General features: G+C 40.9%; 1 protein-coding gene across 5 annotated transcripts in view; it reads left to right on the forward strand.

Annotated features, from left to right (window-relative positions):
- Positions 1–20,228, forward strand: part of ST3GAL6 (ST3 beta-galactoside alpha-2,3-sialyltransferase 6) — a 773,060-nt gene that overhangs the window by 277,084 nt on the left and 475,748 nt on the right. For 4 of the 5 annotated variants that reach the window (XM_069637206.1, XM_069637205.1, XM_069637208.1 and 1 more), the window contains one exon: positions 6,708–6,793. The exons of the other annotated variant lie outside the window; for it this stretch is intronic. The gene's annotated coding sequence lies outside the window, so the exon portion shown is untranslated. The remainder of the gene's footprint in view (positions 1–6,707; positions 6,794–20,228) is intronic. 5 annotated transcript variants of the gene reach the window in all.

Raw genomic sequence — 20,228 nt, forward strand, 5'->3', positions numbered from 1 at the left:
GGAACTGGCCAAAACCTGATCTGGCCCTCTGAAACTTCCTACTCCTACGTGACTCATGCTTTCAGCCTTTCAACTCTGAATATTTATCTGATAACGTTTCCATCTCTGTCCTTTGTTGCTCCCCCCCCCCTCTAACTCTCAGACACATGGCCCTTCTCGCCCTCACCTGAAGAAGCCTTTTCTAATCTTGTCTTAATAACCCCCTTTTCCTGGTTCTCCACAGTATCCTTACTATCACCTTGACCTGACCCTGCTGTCTCATCCTGCTCTCTTGATCTTACTGCCCCCTTCCCCTCTGGTCTGGCCTCCGTCTCATCAACATTCTACACATTACCTCGTACCTCCAATCCTCTATTTAATGTAGCCCCCATTCAGTCCACTCCAGATTGTATTTCCTCCCTTCAGTTTCCTGGTGTTTCTCCTCCTTTTTTAAATTCCTCCCTATGTTTTACCTTCCAAATCTGAGTTAAGTCCCTTCTCTCCTGTAGATGTGTTATCTTCCCTTTCTGCCACCTCTCATCTGAAGCACTCAGTCAAGCATTTGGTCCTTCGAAAGATGCTCTTGCTTGCAAAGCCAGGTGGCCGTATGAGGTACTGAAAAAACTGTATTCAGTACATTTATTTAATGGATTCATAGAGCACATCAGAAGTTATAACATACAGGAATGCTTTTAAGAAACATAGGAATTGTAAAAGACACAAAGAGTTAAACCAATTTTAAAACGGATTAAAAAAAAATAATCTCCAGGATATATAGTGCTTTTGAAATATGACAAATTCCAGGAGATTTAAAAGTAAAGGAAGCTTAATAATAAACCAATTGTTTCATTACCTCAGGAAGCATCGGTTCCAGGCCAGATAACTTGTTATGGTTTTTTAAATGTTATTTTAGGAATTGAGTGCGCTTTTAAAAAAAAAAAATAAAAAAGATAAATCTTTAACAAAGTCAAGCAGGTGGAGATCTTCTATAGAACAAATCAGTTATTTTCCCACCATCCTTATCCGAAAGAGTCTCTGGTAATGCTTAATTTGCGATGGTGTGTGCCACTTATTGTTTGCCTTTTTTTGTTTATGATGTGGTGTTGTTGCAACTTTACATTTTATCTGTCAGTCAGTAGTAGCCATGCAACAAGTAACACCAGTGTGCACTGGCCACGCGTCGCTGCATCTTGGGCTGGCTCATTGTAGTTCATGATCCTGATGACCCACGCTTATGGGGCAGTGCTAGTTATCCATTTTGTTTCATTACAATGAGTTGGAAGATGAGTGGCCATGGTGGTTGCTTATGCAGTTCATGCCCACACGCATGCAGGCAGTCTTTATGGCATTGATGCAGCTCCGCTACTGCAGTAACTGCAAGCCCTGCCACAGCTGGGTGGGTTAGCAAACCGACAGCCAGGAGCACTACATAGAGGCAATGCCATAGAGTAGGCCATTGATGAGGAGTGCTTGTCCAGAGTGCCAGTGCACACAGGAAGCTCTTTCTGCTGTGTTTGACAGGAAAGTTAATCTATTCAGTAAGGATTTTGCCTGCATGTGTAAATTAATTTTTCATAACGTGCTTAATACCAGAGGTTTCTAAACGCGAAACCGGGGATTGAGCCTGTGTGGCTCTGCGTCCTCGTGTTTCCATGGCGAGCGCGTTGCGCCTTGAGCTATCCTCCAGAGTCAGACGGAAACATGTTTGCTCTGGTTTCTGTAGTTGGACAGTGAGTAAGTTCCACTTGGCAGCTAAATAACCACAGCAAAATTATGATTGTGTTTAAGGAAGCACTTAAACAATTGCCTCATTTCAAGACACAACAAGTATGGTTTATGTTGATTAGTATTGGTAAATCGCCGATTTGCTTTAGTCTGTGCACCAATCAAACGTAATGAGCCTGTGGGGGACAGCCGTGGTTGATGGAAACAGTAGCAGAGAGCTGCCAGCTCCGATGTGTCGCAAGCACACTAGAAACTATTTGTATGCACTGCACTGCAGCTTTGGTTTTCCAGATTTTACACGTCCGAAGGACAACAATTTACGTCTGGACCGAAAGTCCTTAAAAAGCAACCTCATCTCTCTTAGTAATTGTGATTCGGTTAAAGACGTTGCCAAAGCATAGCAGTGGAAGTCCTAGTATTCTAGGCATTCTATGGCTAGATGGAATCACTTTAGCCACTTTGCTTCTGAAAGTAATCCAGTAAGGCCACAGTAGTCCTTTTATGTCCTCTTCAAAACTGGTGCCAATTCTCGAAATATTTTCAAAATTACTACCTTAAACAACCTCCAGGAGAATTACCTTATCCTCAGGATTAAAGGCTGCTTCCACTAACGGGAGTGATTAAACTAGATTTCGTTACAATCCAGATAACCTGCATTTATTATTATTTTTTTTAAACATTTTATAACGCGCCTCACACCGTACCCGAGTGCGGATCCGGGATTCGAGCTTTTCTTGCTGTGTGTGTTCTTGCTTCCAAGACCAACGTGTTGCTCCTGTGCTATCCTCCATTCACTCTATTTATTCACTTGGGAATATCAGATGTACGAGCAGCTAAATTAAAACAAGATGTTAGAATTGGCCACTATTCAAATTCAATGGAAAGAGGTTGCTGGTCGCTCTGATTTTTGGCAAGGCAAAGCAGGGCAGTTTGCCTCAAGAGGATAGCTCTGGGGCAAAACGCCTTGGGAAGCAAGACAACACAGAGCAGCACAGGTTCGATTCCCCAGGTCAGCGCTTGGAAACCTCTGAGTATTAAGCGTGTTATAAATAACTAATTATAATTATTTAAGCATTTGCTTGTGGGTGTATTGAGAGTTGGCATGACACCACCCTGCTATTAGAATAATCCAGCAAGCTGTGCCCATCGAAAGTAATTTTGCTATACCCTTTATGTATAAGGGTTTTTGGATAGTCTCTGTGCGGATATACAATGGCAAATGTCATTTTTAAACTTTGTTACTGTGATAATTCTATATATTTTTAACAATGAAATGCATGCAGAAGTTCACCATCTCAGAGTGGGACAGCATGTGAATTTAGCTAGTGTGAAAGTATTATTAAGATACATGCCTAATAAAATGTGTATGTGACAACTTTTGTACAATTTGTTTATGGAGACATGTGTCAACTTTGGCGGTTTCTGGTTAATTTAAGCAATTTTTAAAGTATTAAATTCCATGCCATGTTCTCAGAAGTCTTAGAGGAGGGGAACTTTACCTATGTTGTCCTCTCTAATCCCAAATTGTATAGTGTTAAGGTGGATTTCCAAAATTATCCCTGGTGGGAGGATATTTGGAGTTCACCCTATTATGGTGAATAGGAAAGACACAGAGGTTAGTCGAACCCAATCAAGGTGAGGTAGAAGAGTGACAAGGCTTAGTCCCAGGAATGTTGTGAGTGTCATCTAGGGCTTCAATGAGTACACACAGAGAAACACAAGTATTTCCAGTTAGAACGGTAGGTATAAATTAATTTATTCATCAGGCCTTTAGTTTATGTACTAAGCATATAACAAACAAAAGTAAATAGTGTCACACAAAACCCTTACAAAACAGATCTATACATTCAACCTTGGGAGACCTAGAATAACATTTGATTCAATGACTGGTGAAACACAGGTAAGTACTTGGATGCATAGAAATAGAACTCCTTGGGAAGCAACACAAAACAGCATGCCTCAATCTTATAAAGTGCAACCCTAAAAGGGTTTTGGGCCTCGTACCCAAAAGGTGTCAGTTTCAAAGGATATACTTCTTTAGGTAGGTTTATATAGAAATGTTCAGTGCCAGTTTTTATGATTAACAGTCATACAAAGTTAGATAAAGTTCAGATCAGGCCTCAACTCAATCTTAACTCACTACGATAGATCTTGGGAGGTCAGGGGCGGTCATTAACCCAAGTTCCACCACCATAGGTTAGGTCCGATTGAGGTATAGTAAGGACTTTACACCCTTGTTACCTATGGGAGATAGAGCAGAGGGGGTGGTAGAAACCGGTATGTAGACCTAACCGGACTCGAGTTCTCCGGATACCACTAGTGGAGGTTCCATACTTCGTTGCAGGCTTGTTTTTCTGTCTTTGCTCCTTAAGTGATGGTCGTCTCAACGTCTAAATAGAAGAGCTATGTTGTTTCGTAGGATTTAGTTTCGGTTGGTCGAGGTACCTAGGAATCTTTTCCCGACAACTTCCAGTTTAAGACCCAAACAAAGACAGAATGAAGGCTTCTGTGGGACAGACTACTACGGGACACCTCTGGGACACGACGACAAGATCCAACAAAAGTCTCCATGGTCCAGAGTGACAGGTGATGGTCCAGTGGTGAACACAGGAGCAGGTCCAGCACGTTTTCCCGTGGTGTGAGATGGATAAAAATTCAGGAGCCAAGTAACTGCAAAGTTCCAAGGCTCTGCTCGAATGGTGACTGCTACAGCAAGGTAGTGTAGAAGAGAGCTGAAGACTCAACAGGCACAAATCCTTGAGCAGGGGTTGATACTGGTTGTTCCTACCGGTCCTGGGGTCACACACCAACTAAGGCTTTCTTGAGACCCACACTGGGCTTCACCGGGACAACAATGGTGTTGATGCTGGTCACCTGCAGGCGTCCTCATCGGCTGCTCTTCTTTGTAGAAATATTGGTTCCAACGATGATCTGATGAATAGCTGCAGGAGCACTCCTTTCATCCAAGATTCAGAACATGAGCAGCCCACCAACGTTAAGGATCTGCACCATTCAAACAACCAGTGGTGATCTGGGATTGGATAGACACTAATCACCTGATCTGCCCAGCAACAGACATTCCAGCACCAGACATGTGGATTGGGACTAGACAGTACACGCCCCCATCTCTGGCATACACACAACACCCCTTAGCTCATGAATGCCTCTGCTTTAATCTGAAAGGGGTTCCATATATAAGGCATTTCCTGACCTGAAAAGGCAGGAAAACGGTCAAATAACAATATGGCCAAAGAACAATCGAAAAACCTTGTGGCGTGGCCATCTTGGGGTAAGCGCCACCTTTAGTTAGCCATTCTATGTAAATCCAACAGTGCATAAGTAAAATAACACAAAAACATCAAAAATATCACAGCTGCCACTAGCTTTTCTTAAGCACATTGTAAAAGTAAAACATCCATGATATAAAAGAAATGGAAGGATACAAAGTATCATAACTGCACTTCACTCTAAGGTGATGTCTGCAATTGTAACAATGCAAGAAATCATAAAGAGAGACCTCGTCTTTTGGTGCTGACCGTTTTAGGGACTAGTCATTTTCCCCATGAGAATGAGCAAAACGGCCAAGGGAAGTAAAGCAGGAGGCTTGACTTGCCTCCACAAAGTCAGGATGGGGCTCAAAACAAGCAAAAGGAAAGGGTGTGCCATTGAAATCTATGGAGGGCAAGTTGCAAAAAGAAAATCTCTCCCAATATGTAGAACAGCAAACGTAGACGCACTGCATCTTTGTCCAACTTTCTTAACCTATAATGTTCAGACTACAGAATTCCCAGAGAACCCACAGTGCTTGGAGGCCACAACATCGCACTGGCTTTACAAATGTCACATAAGCTTGCGTAAAAACATACCCAAAGGACTTCTCTCAAGAATCTTGTCTGTCGCCCCCATTCAGCTAAATGCTTTTTTCGTGACTGCATTTCCACTTTAAGAGATTTAGATATACCTTGATGTCCAGATGGTGAAGGAAACCATTTACTGGTGTGCTGTAGTTGGGATAGATGAAAAATTCGAACACCTGCCAGGTGTTTACATTCTCACCAGTTTCACCGGGGTGGCAGTATTGGGGTCATCAGTCTGTTGTAGGGTTGCCCCTCAACAAAAGACATACTTCTGGTTTGTCTACAGCCCTCCTGTTTGCCTCACCAAAAATATGTTCGTTTTTAATTAAACACTTTATGCTCCTAGAAGAATGTTTTAATGTTTTTTTTTTTTTTTTTTTAACTCTTCACAAACTTTTAGTTGGTGTTTTCATGGTCTGCTTTTTCTCTGTTCTGTAGCTACGGAATTGTTAGTTACCTCTTTAAAAACATTGGGCCTTAGAAGTTTGCTGGTCCGGAAACAAGGGTGCCAGTAAGCTCACTGGCACCCTTGTTTCCTGAGTGTGCCTGCTGTGCCCGACAGGTCCAACCCTGCTGGGCACTGCTGCTACGGTAGACCTGTTCACGGAAACACCAGCACCCTTGGTAACAGTGCTGCTGCTTCCGTGACCTCACTCGATAGCACTCTATGGGAATGGGGACTAACAATTTTCCAGCGCCTGACTACCGGAGCAGCCATGTGGCACCGGGAAGTCGTGCGCCGGTAAATTATTACAGGTCCAGCGGCAACCCGCCAGTAGCACAGGTAGGTTTACCACCAGACCCGTAATGAGGCCCATTGACTCTGATTTAAAATGTACAAGTGCCCTTATCTTTAGAATAAATACATATTTAAAAAAAGAATTCCCACAAGCACTGGATGACGTGCGCCAAAATGAGGACTCGAAGTATTCCGTCATTGTTCAAATGGCGCGATATTCACGTCTCCATGCACACAACCGGATTCACCAGACGATTCAACCATCTAGAAAGCAATGACATACTCGCTCGGCGAAACGCAGATCAGCAGAATGTTTTGGCATCCATGTCGTTTTTTTGTTTATTGTTTCGACTACACGGCATTCCAACCACCTTGTGACTGAGCTGTACTTATGTGTTTTCTTGCAGCTGCAGCACTGAACAAGCCCGCATTACATCATGCGCTCGCGTTGGCAGCTGCAAGGTCATTGCTCTTTTGATTGACAGCGACGACGGTAAACCTGATTTCTCTTATTCTAATGCATGTTATTCCCAGAATGTATGTACTGTGACCTCCATTAAGGCTAGGCAACCTTAAATGTCAGATTGTTTCGTGGATATCATTTGCTTGTTCCTTGCATGTAAATCCATTTGAAAGGGTGTTGATGTCTGTGCAGTTTCGATGTTTAAAGGACACGTACACCACCAGCCCTGTTTCTTGGCGCTAACAAGAGAGTCCTCTGTTACAGGTGCTAACGTGATCCAGTGTAATCTGTAGGTGCGTATCCAGTCCTATTTCCCTTTGTATTCTTGCACTTGCAGTCCTGCTTTTCCCATTCTAAAACCTAGACTACAAGTCCAACAATGCAAAAAAAAAACAGGACTGGATAAGCATCTACAAATTAGACTGGACCATGTTTGCAACTATGCTGTGAAGTGTCTATACTTAACCGTGCAATACCCAGGGTGTATTATGGAAGTAGGATCGGCCGTGACAGGAAAGGATCAACATGATCTCCGGTCTGAGAACATTTCCATTTTGTGATTGGCCATCTCGTTTTTTTTACATCGTACTTATTCGCTCGGTCACAGTCGGAGCAGCATAACAGAGAGATAATTACGTAAGTGTTGAGGAACATTTCCAGTTCTCCAAATTTTAAGGTAAAAAGTGAGGAGGCATTTAAAAATGCACTGCTGTAAAGTGAGACGAAGGCAAGCATGTTCTGCATTGGAAAACATTGTAGCAATCGCAATTCTTTTTGTACAAGTTAATTGTGGTGCAAACATAGGAAAACAACTTTGGAACTGCATGTTCTTGCCTTGAACTTACAATTGTTTTCACTCGAAGAGAAGTTGGCCCGCATAACGTAATTTCTCGCTCTGGTGGAGGATTTGACACATTCATTAGTCAGAAAACAGTTTACGCTCGACATCCCCTCACCGCCTCGTCCATATTCCCTGTCCAATGAGGCATTCAGCCCTTAGACTTGCAGCCAGCTGCTCCTTATAAACACTTTTTTAAAACCCTCTTAAACATCCTTGATAATGGGAGGGGTACAGAGACAACTAACCCCGAACTGCCTTCTGTTTTTCCTTTCTGCAAGGCAGAAGGGTTCGGAAGTGTTCGGTTGCTCCCTCGATGTGGGTTGGATACATTTGTATTGCTTCTTCATGTCTCTTCTAAATTATGTGGACCTGCGGTCTTGTTTCTGACCTGACCCGCGCCTCCCAATGGTCGACATACATGAGTTGTCCTGATTGGTAGGCATAGTGTTCAGTTCGCGTAACAATGGTGCAGGTGGATCATAGGCCCGATTGCTTTGCTTCTCTGGCCCTCACTGGTGGTCTCTGCTGATCAATTGAAGCCTAGTGTGGCTATGATCAACATGGATGTAGATTTCAGGCATCCCACCGCCCCTAACCTCTGAGCTGAACTCATCCACCATGTGTGTGTGTACTTCTAACCAGACGACTCTCCATAAGGGGGATTCTGTCTGGCACACAGGCAGCACGTTTTGGAACAAAAGTGCCCGATTACGTGGCCATTTCTATTAACTTAACCGTGGTCCCGTTGACATTTGGAGGCCAGGTCCGTTAGAGGTTGCCTCCACTTCTTATGCTTGCAGTCATTCGAAAGCAAATCCTACATCTTGATGGCCATTCATCCAGAGAGCCCAAAGCATTCTAAGAGAATGACAAGAACTGGAGAAGGTTGCTAGTCCTAGAAGATTTCCTGAGCTGGATCCTCTCCACAGCGGTATTGATCATTTATTTCTATCGCGCTCGTAAACAAGTATGTCAGAGCCCGGCAAGGGAGGGGAACGGAGGAGAACAAATCAACGATCTTAGTAGGCCCAGTGACATTGAGAACGCGCAAGTGCATGGGAGAGGGGGAGGGAAAAGTGAATGGAAGGGGGGGAGAAGTGGAAAGTGTGAAGTAGAGGAGAAACAGATAAATAAAAATAAATAATAAAGGCAGAAGGGTAAAGTACAGAATTGTTGACTGGGGATGCTATCCTTCCCTGCTTTGCAATCCATGCACCTCAGTGGCCACGGAGGATGGGAGGATGGGACGCCAATGGACCACATCAATTAGAGTGTCATGGCTGTGCTAAAAGAGCTCACAGTGCATTTTCGTTTGCCTAAAATCCTGCCGTCTGTGCAGCTGGCATCGCTCAGTTTCTTCTGGAAGACCTTCATGCCCTTATCAGTCTTCTGTAAGAAGGGACAGATTATGCGTACCACTTGGACATCAGAGAACAGAGGATTATGCGGTCATCTGATCTTTTGACTGGATATGGACCATTTCCTTGCACAATATTTCCGGGCTTCCTTCCAAAAGACACTCCAGCCTAAGAAATGTAATCTCATTGGTATGACTGAGAGGCCGCCCACTTCCATGCTCAGAGGCAGAAGTTGCTTGGACCTGAAATCAGTGAACTGGCAAAACAAATGGCTGAGGAAAATGAAAGATCCTTGTCAATCTAGCCCAGTGCTTTTTCTGGAAAAGGAGGGCATAGGTATGGACCAGCGGAGCATTCCTTTCCGACCAGGAGAGGGGTAGATGTTGGGGCTGTGATACCTTTTCAGGGCAAGTCTATCACCCCCAGTCATCCTTCCAGATTAATGGCCAGGGGTATCCCATCATTTTGCATCTCAGGAAAGGTCAGCTTGAACAGTTCATGCTTATCAGTTTCTCCATGGGGCATAGTCCAAGGAGCGTATTTTTTCGATTGAATTCTGGTTCCGCATGGCTTGGGGCTAGATTTGACTCCTTAGCCCAGAGGCTCATTGAAGAAAGCATTGCTTGAGTATTTAGAAACTACTAGTGAGGAGTGCACTTACTGAGGTTACATCGAGGGCAGTTGGGGCAGGAAGTAAGTTTCATTGTGTTCTTTGTCCCAAAATCATCAGGACATGGCAACATGGCATCGATTTAAAATGCAACAACCTGTTTATCACGAGCATCATTTAAAAATGGAGACTCTCAATTCCATCATTGTCTCTCACCCCCAGGCCATTTCATAGCATCTGTAGAACTAGAGGATGTGTAATTTCATGTTGCAATCCTACCTTCTCTCCAGGGATTTTTAAAGGTTGTCCAATTACAGTTACAGATGCAATTCAGTTATTCTGTCTAGTCACAATGTAGCCCTAAGGGTCGTCAAAGGATGAATACCCTGGTGGAGATTATCCATGGGCAGGGGGTCCAGTTTCTTCTCTACCTGAGTGACTGGTTAATTTGTGCATGGTCCATTGCATAGGTGGCGATGGGCATTAATTGTGTATCATCTATCTATAAAATGTGCTCTAGGCCTTAAATCCACAGCAATAGCTATTTAGTTCATTAAAAAAACATCAAATCTATGCTATGCTGTGGTGAAATCCATACAGTATTAAGTTTCCTATAGCCTTACTTACACCATTTTAGTGGACGTGTGTATCATTTAAATGCAAATTAATAACATGCATCATTTTGTGATCCATACATTCCATCATATATTGCAATCCAGATAATATTTTACTAAATATAAAACAATCGGTTTGTGCTCAAATTAATGTTTCAATTTTCAAAATACATATTATCGTAATATATAGAGTATATCCTAACCCAATAGTAAATGATATAGTATTCACTCAATTCTTCTTTAAAGTGCAAACATGCCGTCTTATACACCACACACAGATCAACCTCCTTCAATTCATCATGTATCATAAATTAAAACCTCACATAGAAAGTAATTATTATAATTCTGGAAATTACTATATACAAGTTAAAAGGAAATGTCTCCCCAAGGTCATGTGTAATTAATCAAGACTTCTCTCAATTATGTCTCAGACTTCACAGATGGCAAACTATCCCTTCTATATGTTTACCCAAAATGTACCAGTTTCTTTTTTCTCGCTTTTTGCTTGCACGTTCATGAGGTCATGTGTTTTTCTTTCTCTAACCACTTCTGAAAATTAGATCCACAGTGCTTCCTGGTGGTGATAATCCTACACATCTTATTCTTGATCAACATATCCAGACTATTTTCACTTGAATCTGTAATTACCAAACGCTGCACAAGTCTATCACTATGATACACATCGCCACGTTGAATGTCCACTGGGTTAGGGATTAGATTCTTTACCTAAAAATCAAATAATGGACTCCAATTGTATTATAGTTTACTAGCCATATCAGTAATATTATAATGTATGAGAGCTTTCCATTTATATTTTTAGACTTTAAAATTCCTTTCACAATCATTGCTTCTTAGAATAAATATATTGAGTTATCCATACGGTTTTCTGTTTTCAGTGTTCGTTTTTCTAGTTCTAGTGTTTTTTCATGGTTTTCAAAAAACGTTCAGAGGTGTTTTTCAGTGCTTATCCACTGGTTTCCCCAAACACATTGTAGGCAACTGTGCTTTTCCAGTTTAGACGAAAAACATATTTTTTATTGTGTCTATATTATGGCTAATTGTTTTGAAGCAAAGAAGCAAAGAAAATCAGATTATGCTAATGAAGCCCTTTTTTTTAATCTCAGTGCGTTCGTGGATTTATAGTCCTGAGTTGGAGTTGGAAAAGGAAACCACAAATATAAAAAGGCAAAGAACCAAATAAAGACCTACAGGGCTCCTATTGCCTGATAGGTGGGGCAAGATGAAAGCTTGAAATATCTTCGCAGCGAACCCTAAAATAGCACTCGACAAAGTTACTCCCCAAAGTTAACATAAATCATGGTGCACAGGAAGGGGAAGGCACATGGGGACAGTTTTTTTTTCTCCAGAATATTCACTTTCAATGCTGCTTGCAGAACAAAGAATTTAAAACCCTTATTTTGATGAACCACTTGTGAGGAACTGAGCTTCTCACCAAACAGATTAAAATGACGCCCTTGTTAAAAAATATAAAGTTTGGCTATTTATGAAATGGGCCGTTAAATAGATCTGGCCCCATTAAAAAAAAAAAAAAAAAAAAGCTGGATATTTAATTCATTGGGAATTAAGGATTTCAAATCTGACCAAATGTATCCATCCAATAACCGAACTGTACAATCAAATTTTGCTGAAAACATTGCATTGCATTATCGGAGTTGAAGCAAACTTTCATTGGCCCATTTTAGTAATAGAACTTGAACTGACCAGTGTTTGATGGAGGAATATTGTATACAGACACTCTTTGATCAAGTAAGAATAACTTGAGTACAGGCACTTTATAAATGCCATATCATATCAAGTTGGTCATTTGCACCTTCTCTGACAAATACGTTTTTCAGCACTGTAGATTTGGGAATTGAAAAATTAATTCCAAATTGCTTGTTTTTAAAAATACATAGTCTGTACAATAATTAAGCGGAACATTGGCATATTTCAGTTTGGATCATATTTAGTTTGAACATGTTCACTAAGATTCCATTGCTGAACTTTCATGTACTTTGCATCTTAATACTCGAAACCATGTAAATCCAGTTCCATTTTCTGATAAACCTCTAAGATGGAACATTATTTCCGGGGAGCACAAATCTGATTCATTCGGTTTTCACTGAAATCAAAAAAGCCTAGTTATCCATCATCCCTTCATTTGCTATTCTGTTATGTCTTTCTCAGACCTTTCTACTAAAATATAATTGAATCAAAACATTTTTTTAAAATGATTAGGCTCTTCTTGAGTCACATATATCTAAAAGCTTATCATTTGAACTACTAACACGCTAACATTTCGTGTTCGTGTAACACGCTAGAGGAGAGTTAACATTTCCTTGAGTCCTATTGTTGCACTCATGCTACCAATTATCTGTGAAATCGCTGGCTTATGGTGATCTCCATTTATGGAGATTCCATGGGTTTTTGCAAGACTGCCCACATGTCTAATAGTGAACTACAAGACTACTGGGCCTAGTTTTAATTTACTAGGACTCCATATGGTGTAATATTTTATTGAATCCGATTGAAATTTGGTGTGCTAAACTTTTAGTCTGGGATAATTTATTTGTTGCTGCTTAATTCAATAATTATTCTAGAGCCACATAGATGCGGTATGAATCTTTCGTACACTAGAATCACCATTAAAAATAACTCGCAACATCTAAAATAAACTTTAGTCATGGTCGTATAAATATTACACCTACTTGGTCTTTAGTAAATAACAATTGTCTGATGTTTTCTTGAAATTTGTGATTAGTTTTATGAAGTTATTTATGACTCCCAGAAATCAATATGGTGAATAACTAATTATTTCCACAGGTAAAGATTTTGAGATAGACTTCAGGTATGTCTGTGGACATGACATCACCTCCTCAGAATATAGAGGTCAATGGAACTGGTGTGGAGTGAATATTTGTTTTGAAACCAAAAAATATTGCTTTAGAAAGACAGCTTTTAGACCGCTCAAAGCAGTCTTTTTAAACTAAACTGTCATGTTGCCACACACGCGTGCGCGCAAGAGCATAGAGGTGCTGCCCAGCGGAAGACAAAGGTCGAGAGTGCATTAGGTTATTGTGTGTCTGTTGATGGGAGATGTTTGTAATGTGGGCATGATGGGGGGGCTGGGGAGAAGGTAGGTGTAACTGTGTTTGTGTGGGGGTCAAAGAGGAGGGTATCCAGTGATGATGAAAACATTTTAGAGGGATGTTTTACTGAGAAAAAAAACACCAAAAGAATCACTTTTTTAAAAGTATATATTGGTGGTGGGGTAAGGGGGTTACAAAGGTGGAGAGGGTTAGGGTGAGGTTAAAAATATTAAGGAAACAGGGAGCGTGATTGGGGGCAGGGGGAACGCCCCAATAGAAAACACAAACAAAATCAGTGATTTTGTCAGTGTCTTTTTTCTGGTAAAACATCCCTCTCCGAAATTGTTTTCGTAAAGTCACATAGAACCAAAGAGGACTGTTTGTTGGGTGGAACGGAGGGAAAGAGGGGGTTGGGGTTTAAGTGTCTAGGATGGGGGTCGGGTAGGAATATTTATGGTGGGGCACAGAAGCAGAGGAGTTCGGGGGTGAACCCACCTGAAATAGTGATCGTTTGGAATATTGTAGGCCGCACTGAATCTTCGGAAAAGAGATCTTATTTTGTGTGCAGCCTTCAATGTTTGGAAATCACAGTGAACCGATGAACTATCTTAGCTGCCGATCAATCTAGCATGTGATTTCACCTTTTTCTCAGAGTTAGGCTTTTCATTCTACGTTTTCGTTCAAACCTACTCTGTCACTGATAAAAAAATCAAAAATGCATTCATATAACATGAATAGGTTCCAAATTTTTCATAGGTCTCCACCTTGTACCTGTTGTAGCGATAACCATCATAACTGATATGGTTTTTGATTGCTCTGGAGAAAGGTTTTTACCATTGGGGATGTTAATTTATGTTTTTCTCTTTTTGTACAATGTTTGTTCTATCATCCTGGTGTTAATTGATCTCTTTTTCCAATATAGCTCAATCCACACGGACCTGTAATAAATGTTTTGAGGCTTGCTAATCTGCTTCCATTCACAAGCTACACATATACCAACATCTAGTGGTTGGTGCAATAGTTGCATCTTGTTTTGTTTCGAGTTGGAAAAAGGCATGACGGGCATCCCTGTAACACTATCCATAACCTACATGTACAGTTAACCATGCTCCGACATGTGCCAAAGTCTTCTGATTGTTTCCCCCCCACCTTCAGGTTTCTTACACGTGGAATTAGATATACATATCGATTGCTCAGCTCCCAGTTTATATTTGCAGAGATGCCAGTCAAGCTCAACACTGAGTAGCCTCGGTGTCAATTCCAACCACTATTCAATGTTGACAGCGAAAAAAACAGCCGGAGAAAGACTTCTCTGCAACTTCTATGCTGAAAGGCTTATGAATGGGGGTCGAGAGATATTTCCATTCACAAACAGTAGGTACTTTGTAGAAGTCCTCCACAATCCAATGTTTTTATATGACTGTCCTCTTGACATATAGCACCAGGGGAGAATATTCCTTTTAAGTTAGGTCTCTTCTGAAATACTAAATATGCAACAGTTGTCTTACACAAAACTCTACATAGAAGGATCGGGATTGCCAGCTCTACAAGCCCAAGACACTTGATGCAGAACAAAGAGATGGTCACCATGGGTGATGCAGATGCAAAACATCCTTCAGCAGAGGACTTCAAAGCCGAAGAAGGAAGTTCTGCTTCAAAAGAAAATCCTATAAACTCATTTCTGAGCAAATACTAATTTCCTTGCATGAGATACTCCAGCTCTGTATGGCAGACATTCTCGTTGTGGAGATAACACGTCTGACACAAAGGCTGAGCATATAAAATTGAACAAGGAACAGGCTAGATGCGTCCAAAGTCGAGAGCAGATGTTTCGAATCATAAACAATCTAAGATGGACGACACCCATACAAAAATATCTTGGTCCCATTCAGCGCCTAAACAAAAGTGTGACATGGGCACATATAAGCGCTTGCATGATGAAACATAGAATTTCAACTTCGAGCAAATCCACAACTGCAAAAACACACAAGCAGTAGTCTTCATCTCAATCAGTAGTTATGTCTGAAGGTGAGGGATCTCTATTGGAGACCATGCATAAAAATATCTGATTCACATTTTCGATTGAGATGAGGAACAGAAATTGAAGGTCCCACATACATCTTCAAACAATAAATGGATCAATGGAAGGCACTAATAAACTATGGACACAGTGTCTTTTATGGAGCTCTTAGAAAAACATCCATTAGCGAAAAAGACAGTCGTTAGTCTGAAGTGCATACAACAGGAATATTATCTTCACCACATGTAGTTCAGCCCCCAAGAACTACTTCTCCCACGGGTACATGCACTAATGAAATGTTGAGGACAAATAATATATTTGTTATTGAAACGAATGAATCGGGAGAAGACCCTGATTTTGTTGGTAATCTTGCAGAAGAAATGGATAGCACAACATATGCCCCTTTTGAAGTCTAGCAAGAAAATAACACCTTAACTGGTGAACCCATTTCTCAGGAAAGCTGTCAAAAATACAGGCCTGCTCCCAGTGATCCATGTACATTAAGGGTCAGTTAACTCCAGAGTCATTGGTTATTACAACACGCAAAACATTGTGGAATGACATTGTCAACAAACTAATATCCCACCAGTCAAGGAGAGCAAGATAATGTATGCTCCCACAACCAAAGTGTCCACCTCCTCTGATGATCAACTATGCATTGTGGGATCAGATGAGCAATTTTGTAAAACGTTCCAGAGCATTCTCTTCATCCATGATTAGTCATAAATGAGGGGAAACGAAAAGAATGCAGTTATTCAAAATTCCATAACCTCAGACGAAACTGCCGGCAGACATTAAAAGGCATGCATGGTTAGAGTTCTGGATTCAGGGCAGAAATGCAGGCAACTCTTAGACATGCACATAGAGACACTCAGCTTTTTGGAATGGCAGTGTATGAAGCACTAAGCACAAAAAGAATATGAGGCTGTTAGAATTCTCTGTCAACTTGTGCGCAAATTGTTCCAACGGAGGGGATCCACCCCAAATCCTAAGACTTTTCGAACGCACCAATTTTCCAGTCTACATCTCAATCCACGTACCCAGCAGGTACTGGTACATGGCATTGCAGTCAGAGCTCACAGTATGCAGTTGCTCTGGAGTATGTAGGGTATATTTATAGGATAACAATTAATGCAGGTAGTTTGTTCTGCCTCACCCCCAATCAAAGGTGCCACACCAATGTACCTTTTTCTATGATTTACTATCTCCCTGTCTAGGAACCATGTCATACAAAGTAGATCTCTCAACCCTGTGCCATAGTTAAGCCAAGAATCAAGCCGGTGTGTAGAAAAATAATATATATTTATTAATGAATAGGAAAATGAATATTTGCATACATTTCAAGACATGCTACCTCACTCTGTAGCGCAACTGCTTTTCTCTCCTAACCATTCATTTTTTGCCCAAATCGGAAACATCAGTTGGTTTAGAATCGCACACATCACATACTCTTTAACACCACAACATGTACAGTTTTCCTTCTTTGGTTATTTCCACCATGGTTACATAGAAACACAGGTCTATAGAGCACTTTGATACCTGGGCCCCTCACAAACTACTCTAAATGTACAGAATTATGCAGCACCCTCGACATGACCGAACAATTTAACTTCATAAGATAACTTTGCATGGGTTTACTTTAAATAACATGCAATACTTTTCTGTTGGCAGGATCTGGGGAATGGGAGCAGTTGGGAATTTAATTTCTAGGCATCCCTCCCTTTAGGGAGTTTTGGGGTTGGCAAAAAGGAATAGGAGTACCCAATAACAGACTATATTTTTATCCACACTTGGAAGCAAGGTTGTTGAATGCAAATTTCAGCAAAATCACCCTGTGTCAGTTGGCTGTAGAGGAAGTAATTATAAATAGTTAATTGGTTAAAATACTAAGGATCTGCTAGGTCTGCCCACCCAATCAATAGGGAAGATATTAAATCAAACTGATCCCGACAAGACTTGGTTTGGTTGGACAGGTTACTTGCATAGAATATCCCTGGGTTTTGTGCTCGGGAAAGTCTGAATCATCTCATGGGCCGCCTACGCACTTGGCAAGATGGCCTCTCCAGGTTGTCATGGATACCTCCAGAATCCATCCCTTTATTTTCCTCTCCGGGTTTCCACCAGATGTTAGTCTTCCTCCTGGTCTAAGCCACCGCCCATGCAATTTTGCATCTCCAGTAATTATTAGTAGTCCTACTCAGATCAAATCGGACAGCTCTTCCCTTTTCCCACTGTGCATCTCCTATACATCTTTAACCACTCCCAAAATTATCTAAATTATGAGGTGCCAGCTTCTTGGCTCTTGATTTTGATTGGACATCTAGAGTCCTTCTCTTTTCTTTCACAAACGATATGTTCCCAAAATGGTCTAATTATGTGCAACCTAATAAAATGTGGCTCATTTCAGCACGATGTAGATTTTTATGATGTATTCAAACAGGAGAAATGTCATTCATAACGATTTATATACAGGTATCTAGTTCAACAAGCTGTCGTCTCCCTGAATCTCCGCCTCGTGACATTTTCAGAGAAGCTATCGTCACATTTCAGCTTATATCTTTTATTCCAAGGTTACATTTCTATCCGTTGTCTCAACAGATAAGTCTTCCCATGAGCTGTTTAATGATATTTGAACCCTTATTTTGCAAATTATAGTTCCCAAAATAATCGACAAGCATGATTTTCCCATAGCACCTATGTAAAAATAAGGCCATGCAAATGTTTCCCTTCAATTAGCTGGCAAATTTGTGTTCCCAAGATCTGTATGTAGGTCTGGCCTCTGGACTTTGTTGATCCAATCCTTTGATAAAAGCACTTAACATCTCTTTTCTCTGGGCTAATGGACCATCTTTGCAATTATCTTTGAGAGCAGAGAGGTAAACTCCCCCCTCCTTTCATCACGTGATGGTCATATGTTACTTATCAGACCCTGGGCTTCACCAAGAATTGAATTTGAATTTGCTGTATTAAGATATCACCATCATTAGCTAGATATTCTGTTTTCACAAGCGTCATCTGTTCACCTCATAAAACTTTTAGTCATGTACAAACCATCTTCCTTTCTTGGCTCTGTGGTCTTCAAAGAGATTTTTCTTAGATAAAGAGAAGAGCAGAGTTTGTCATTTTCTTCTGATGGGGGAAGATGAGCAGTTCTTGGCTTTCCAGTCTCATTAAAGTCTTTTGGGCTAAGCACCGCTTTTCTTCATGCACAGAAAACTGGTATTTTTGAATGTTGCAACTCCTTTACATATTGGCCTGCTTTAAAAAAAACGTTTTTGTTTGGTGCACATGCACCATTACAAATATGAAGAAAACAAAACAATACAAAGCAGAGTTATGATGACCAAAGACAAACATTCAATATTACATCGATATTATCAAATAAGAGAAAAAGAAAAAGATAGACATAAGAGGAAAAGAGATTAGGGAAACATAAAAAATGAATACAATAAAGGCTAGGATTGTGAAAAAAGCTGAAGAATCTAGTTTAACAATCTTAAAACAAATTTACATTTCCCAGACTACTGTTGGTTAAACTGACATCATGAGATGCAAATAATATCATGCATCATAAAAGGTACAAAAACAGAAATGGCTTAATTGTCAGTTGGCAGGAAAACAACATACATGTGATCACAAAAGATAACCTGTATGTCACCATAATAGAATAGATGTAACGAATGGTGACCGCATAGTGTGAATGATGAAAGGCGATGCAAACTAGTGGGAAGGTGTCACCACCTTGTAAACCTATTAGTACCAATGACACATATGCTTTGCTTCCATATTTGAACAATGCAGGGATAAAGTTTGATGTAAATTCTCATTCATTTACACTTAGTTGCCCCACAATATAACGTACAAGACGAACAGTTGAAAATACTATAGCATTACTACGACCCCACATGCAGCTCACCCAAGTGAGGTTACGAGAAGCTATTGAGGTTGACTTCTCTGTATGTCAAAGTAGGGACAGAAGAGAAAAAGGTATTTTAATGTTTCCTGCGCATCATTGATGCCACAAACGACAATGCCCATCCGTGATGTCAGAATGTTTATTTTTCCAATTTTTAGTTCGGTGCCCAGCGTTTATCAAGTCCATTCAAGTCCATATTGTCCTGCTTTATTATCTCGCACCATGCCATGTCCAACTTCAATTTCAATATACATTTGAATGGTTCGGGCCAGGGAGTTTTCTTTAACAGTTCCTTTCAACCCAAACTGCAAAATGTGGGAAGAATGCATTTCAGTGTCTCAATATCCTTTAATGGAACATAGGCCTCATTTCTTTTCTGCTTTGTTGTTTGCACACATGATTTTATTCCTGTTTCTGACAACACTGTTGGTATATTTGGCAGTGTTGAATTTTCCATGCTGGCTTTTTGGTCTGCCAGTCAACAGTGTGCTTTCCAATTACCAGAAAGTATTTCTGTACTTTTAGGCCCAACGTGGCCAGGGGCAGTTAATTTGTGTCTTAGGAATGTATTTAAACTCCACAAGATCAATATAAATGTGGCAGAGGCTATGGTCGAGCCCTCACCCAAGAACGGCAGCCTCGTCCACAAAACAATGATTTGGCACAAACAGTTCCATCCCATTTCTCCCTGGTTGGGGGAGCTGATTAACGTATACGCAGGCATGGGAGAGAACAACCATGGGCAAGTGGGATCTATCCACAGTCAAAGAGGGATATTGCATCAGTTACCACAGTATCATCTACGACTACCACATTAGTTGATTCAATCCTTGTTGGTAAATGGAGCAATTGAAGATGTGCCTCCAAACCCGGTACAAAAGAATGTATTCTGTAGAATTCCTGGTTCCCAAGAAAGACGAGACAAAAAGCTGGTTCTAGACCGAACACCAGCAAGAAAATATCAAACCACAAAGGTTCAGGATGAGGACATGCCAGTAGGTAATTCCCCTTTTACAA

Source organism: Ambystoma mexicanum, chromosome 7p (genome assembly GCF_040938575.1).
Source record: "Ambystoma mexicanum isolate Mex_15411 chromosome 7p, UKY_AmexF1_1, whole genome shotgun sequence".
NCBI lineage: Eukaryota > Metazoa > Chordata > Amphibia > Caudata > Ambystomatidae > Ambystoma > Ambystoma mexicanum.